The sequence below is a fragment of the Argiope bruennichi genome, chromosome 7, assembly GCF_947563725.1.
Source record: "Argiope bruennichi chromosome 7, qqArgBrue1.1, whole genome shotgun sequence".
Classification (NCBI taxonomy): Eukaryota; Metazoa; Arthropoda; class Arachnida; order Araneae; family Araneidae; genus Argiope; species Argiope bruennichi.
Genome location: NC_079157.1, coordinates 68,138,686 through 68,144,685, shown reverse-complemented (window position 1 = coordinate 68,144,685; position 6,000 = coordinate 68,138,686). Strand labels below are relative to the sequence as shown.

At 30.1% G+C, this 6,000-nt stretch overlaps 1 long non-coding RNA gene across 2 annotated transcripts in view; it reads left to right on the top strand.

Moving 5' to 3' along the window:
• Window positions 1-470: 470 nt before the first annotated feature.
• Window positions 471-6,000, top strand: part of LOC129975097 (uncharacterized) — a 66,265-nt gene continuing 60,735 nt past the window's right edge. For both annotated transcript variants that reach the window (XR_008785014.1, XR_008785013.1), the window contains exon 1: window positions 471-1,654. This is a non-coding gene — a long non-coding RNA (uncharacterized LOC129975097). The remainder of the gene's footprint in view (window positions 1,655-6,000) is intronic.

The following is a 6,000-nucleotide window of genomic DNA, read 5'->3' as shown; positions in this document are numbered from 1 at the left end:
TTGTAAATTTAATAAAAAATTTACACTTAATATTTTAGATTGTAAAACATTTGATATCAGTATGAAAATTAAGGGAGAATCAACTACTCATAAAAAAAAAAAAAAAAAAAAACTTTTTCTAAATGGAAACAATGATGCTGTTTAACAGATCGCAAACCATCTGCCAACAGGCAAACGAAAATTTAAATCCTTCTTTTGCAATACAAAATTTCAGCTGTTTATGTCAATATGTTATTTTTAATTTTTCTATTTTCATTTATATGGAAAATTTATTTTCCATGTGAGTCACTGTTATTAACAATTTGGTTTTGACTAGGTAGTTAGTCAAAAATTAATTAGAGAATTTAAATCGTTTCGAATGTAATTAATTTTTAAACGGTAACGTTAAATGGCCTTTTTAAAAATCTTTATAATCGTTGATTGTATTCATTGTAAATTATGACTTTAATTTGTAATAATAATTATTTAGATTTTCCGTCATAATTTTTATCGAACAATGCAGATTATATTTCTAATCTAGTTTATATACAAATTGAATATTTATTTTATGCTTCTCTATTGATATATAACACAATAAAAAAGTAACTATGACCGTATAATATGCAGCTTTTTCAGAAATACATTTAATGACTCAAATTGTTTAAAGTATAATTCTTCCCATCATTTAAAACATTTTTCCAGCTGGAACAACATATCTAACGGATAATTATCTTTTAGTCGACGATAAGAACTGGCACTATTTGGTATATATATAGAATTTCAAATTAGATATGTTCTAAAAATATTTTTTTAATTATTCAAATACCGGTTTCACTCTTTCACTTCACGAGTACTATTCCCAAATCAAAATCGCAGAGCCAACAAATTCTTTTCTGAAATAAGGTCCAAATATTTTCCCGCGTCTCTCTTCCCTGCTTCCCAAAGTCAATACGGATAGGAAGATTCAATTTTTGCTTCACTATTTAAAAACAGCAAAAGTGTCACCAATCAAGATCAGTTAAAATCTTCTCCCACTTTTAATCATGAAAGAAACCATAATATTCAAATTAAATGTACCAATCATTTGAAATGAGATAATGATACTAGCAGTATCAAAGAAGTATTTTGACTCCTTGGCGATATTAAGTGAATTTTTGCAAACATCGCAGGTATATCTAAGCTTATACCCTAGCTTAAGGCTTTAAATGACCCTAGATATAAACTATTAATTCACATCAGCTCTCTGGAAAACAGCTCAACCGCCTCCAAATAATTTTTTTTTCCATCTTAAGCCCCGTTCCAACGACACGAGATTCTTCAGACGGGGCACGCTTTCCCCCTTGATCCTCTCTTGCGGTTTTCTGGGGTTCTTTGATGCCTGTGTAGTTTACTGTGTAATTATTACTTGTTGCCTGTGTGGTTATTCTTATTTTCTGTGTTCAAACTTTTGACTTCTTCACTACTTGAATTTTCTTTTGTGCAGCACTCCCCCCCCCTTCCCTACTAAATGGAAACACTTATAATAACGACGACATTCTGGAACCCCCGAGGGCTACTAGCTCTTTTCAAAGTTTATGAGGAAAGCCAAAAGGTGGGGAAAGGAGGATGAGCAGACAAAGTCGACAGCCATCTGAGCCTTAACCAACTGAGCTGAATACATCAATCTTAAATCCAGGTAATCAGTCTTTTTTTTCCCTTGCTTGTTGTTGTTTCTTGCTGTGTATGAAAGAGTATAGGATTAGTAGATGTACTTATGAAATATTTTAAGATTCCTTTTCAGACCATTAATAAAATAAGTAAAAAATTTTCTTAGTCTTCATGTCCAAAAGGCAAAATCAATAGCATTGAGGTTTAATTTAGTTAGCAGTGATTCGTGGAGATAGTGCACTCAGTCAAAGCCCTCATCACTGGTGTTTTCTTCCTTAAGTTATACCTATTTCACTACTCTGACTGTGATTATTTCTCACTACTCCTTTTAACTTTTACCAACATTAGTAAAACAAAACAAACATAAGGTTAAAATACATCTTTAATAAGTTAAAAATGCATTGAAATGTGGAGTTAAATCGCCATTTTATTAATAGATGGATCTCATCATATTCACTGCCTACGGCATCTAAATACGCCACTGATTTTAATAAAGTTTTACAGCAAAACTTATGATTAAGATTTGAAAAGCGGAAACTCTATCGAACTTAATTGGAGATAGAATCTGTGATATAGTAATTTACTTGAATGATAAGGATATCGTGAATTATGAGAAAATAAAAGAAATCGCTGTAAATTGCAGCCAACAAAGAACTATACTTAAAGCATTTAAAAAGCAAACAAACTATCAAATGAAACTCATATTTGCTTCAAGTCTAGTAACAAACTGGGACTACTATTTAAAAATTAAGAAATGTATACAACTATGTTTTTCTTTAAAAATGTATAATATTGATAAATTTTACTACATGCTGGACGACAGGGAAAACTTTCCGCATCATTGTAAGACAAGGAAATAAATTAGTTCCAATAAATGAATAAGTAGAGAAACTGACTTGTATTTTTCAAGAAGAGGGAAATTTTTACTGTGAATTATATATGCTAACGACCGTAAACGTATTAAATTATCCTTTAATTTTAAACATCTACATACGGTTTTGAACTGTAAATCAAAAAAGAACTGTCTTTGTAAAAGAATGAATGCCTCCGAAAATCTTAATATTGTCGGAAGTACGGCCTGCAAATGAAAAAGAATCGCTTTCATGGTTAAAAAATAAAAATGGGAGAGACAGAGTTCAAGGTTATGCTGATTGTAGACATACAAATGAGTCGTCGAACTTGAACCTCAATGCAGATGGTTCATCTAGAAAACATTCATGAGTAACTATGAAAAAACAAAAACAAAAAAAAACAAAAAAACACGTAGTTTTGTAGTTATGTGTTATAGAATTGATGAAACAAATTGTAAGCTCCGAGTGAATATCTGTTGGACGTAGGGAATGTATGTAATCATTTCATCTCGATTTAAATGAGCTTTTATACTTAAAAAAAAGAAAAAAAAAATGTTTCAATATTAAGGGATGTTTGATTAATAATAAAACCTAATGTTAATTCACCGATATGCAATGAGGGTGACAGTATGATAAACATTTGGATTTTCTAGTAATAATAATAATAATAAAAAATAACTGCCGATTTTACAACTTCGCTTGTCCTTGACATTTCAACACTGGATTTCTCTAACATCAAATTAGCAAATGATAGATTTATTACTCCAGAATATGTAGTTTTCTGCTAGAAGCGGAATGAGCGGAATTTTTAATGAGCTTAGTATTGTTGCATTAGGAAATTTCTTAACAGGGGATGCAAACATGATAGACATTCATTCATTATAATAACAAATGTTCATTGCAATCTTATAAAATAAGAAAATAATTCGATGATAAAACATTTAAAACGATTTGAAGATTGAGAATATCGGAATTGAAAAAGTCTCAAAATAAGAGAGCATTAATTCTCATAATATAAAATTCATAAAAAATTATAAACGAAGTAAAACAGGTAACCAAATAATATTTTATGAAGTTTCAAACAAATCATATTTAATAACATTTTTTTTTAACAAAATCGTTTAACAAGGAAAAAAAAATATTTACAATTAAATTTAGAGTGAAAAAAAATAGAATTTCAACAGTTAGCATTAATAAAAACGATAATGGAAAAGCGATATTATTTTGTTCCCTAATGTGTATGTATAATGGAAAGTAAAATTACACCTTTAAGAGCAATATTTAAAACTGCTTCCTTAACAACGAAAGGAAACTAACATAATTCTAAATAATGAAATGTAATGTGATTCAGGAAGATTTATTTTCATTTATGATAAGATTTAGAAAACACATTTCCGCTTTCACTGCTGATATCCGAAAAAAAAAATACATTTATGCGCTATTTTCGCTTATCCAAATCACAGAAAGCTGCAAATAATAATTTGGAAGGTAATATTTGACCGACCAATTAATGCTTTTGAAGTGACCATTATGACATACGGACTATGAAGGACCAGGTTTTATCAATGCTTCGCCAACTGTCAACGGAGCTCTCTTAACTCTGCATCATAAAAATTTAAAAATCAATTAGCAAAAATTCTAAACAGGGGTGGCATGAATTTACTCTAATGGTATAATAATGTCCAGATTTATGCCAAGCTATTCCCGGACAATTTATTACAAGATTTTTCTCTTTGATGATTCAGAAAAATCTACAGTATTAAGAAACAGCTAAGAAAGATTGTTTACGCTTGAACAGTAAGATAGATACCGATGCAATTTAAAATAAATATCAGGTGTTGCTAGTCATAGAGAGAGTTTTCGAGCCTGTAGCTTAAGAGTTTCTATTATAATTCGTGCAAAAAAAAAAAAAAAAAAAATGCCTGCTTTTTATTTGATTGACTAGAATGATATTTTGCGGGAAGGAGAAACTAATGACTAGAAATATATTCTGGCTACTTATGGATTAATTAAAGATATTGTTATCAGTTGGTGTATTTCATTTAAAAGTTATGACAGTGATTGAATTATATCATTTATGAATCGAAACTTTCGAGACAGCCAACAGTAACAAAATCAGGTTTTGTGTGCAAATTTATTGACAAGTGAGTGAAGATTGTATTTTTTCAAACAAGTGACTATATTCAGATTAGAATTGTGCTGAAAATTTTGTTTCACTTACAACGCTAACTTGAAACGAATGATCTCAGCAATAAAAATTATTTTGGTGATTCTATGATTGTGTTAATTTGGATTAGAAAAGAGTCATTCTAATTTAAAACCATTTTTTGGAATAGAATCTCCTATTATGCAACAATTAACAGAGGGAATGCAGTTAGCTACATGTTTCAGAACCAGGAGAATCCTGCCGATTTTAGAGAGGGAGTTGTGGTGGAATGGAAAGAAGCTGCTATTCCTAAAGATAAACAAATATCTAAAAATATTCCAGCAGCAGTTATTCCAGGTGTTTTCTCGAGAGTTAAAGGAAAACTTGGAGTTTGATGCTTTTAGAATTATTTTTACTATTTCTATTAGTTCAATTATTCTTGATACAATTTATCTTTGCAATAATAATGCTAAAATAATCCCTTTCTAGCATTCATTTTCAAATTTATTAGTAATTTTAGAAAAAAGAGAATAATTGGAGCATTGGATTTTGTTTATGCCAAGCGCTTCTTATTTGTTATTCGAAAGTTGGCTCTGTTAGTGTTTATTTGTAAGTTTCCCCTTCCATCAATTTGCATGAGGGTGGTCGGAATTTTTGAACTCAACCTCTGGGCATTGCAAAAATAAGAAAAGAAAACATGACAAATACGGAAATTTGGGTGAAAAATAACATGACATAAATAATGAAATTTTGACTGGCAGAAAGAAATAAAATATAAAAAAAGGGGGGAAGTGAAAGAGAAAGAACATAACAATAAAATAAGCAGCAAGATGATCATTAAGGAATTATGTTTGGATGGGAGTATGTCTGGAAGCCCAGAAATGATCCCATATCATTTCTGGAACCACCCAATGTCAGTTAAATTGAAAGAGTGAAAAAGAATTTAGAAGAAAATCTGCAATGGAATGAGAGAGAAATATCGGTAACTAATCAGAGAGTAAGAAAAGAATTGAAGTAAGGCTTATGGAAGGAAAATTAATCAATGAGAGAGTTCAGAATAATATGTTGTCTTTATTTCAATATTTGCTGTATTTTTTAATAATTCTGCTGTTTATAAAAGTCAACGGAATTCTTGAAATTTTGATTTCTTTTTTTGCTACAAGCATCGCATAAAACTCATTAACGTCTTGGGTATTTAAGGTTTCTGCTTACACGTGTTGGTACTTTTCAGCACATCTTCGAAGAAAATTTCTAGTAGTATGTGTGTAGGTCGCTTGTTGCCATTACAATATTTTCATTCCAAGATTCTTTCGCATGTATAATGGTGCGCTTCTTCTTCTTCTTCTTCTTTTTTTTTTTTAAATCTTGGAATAAGAC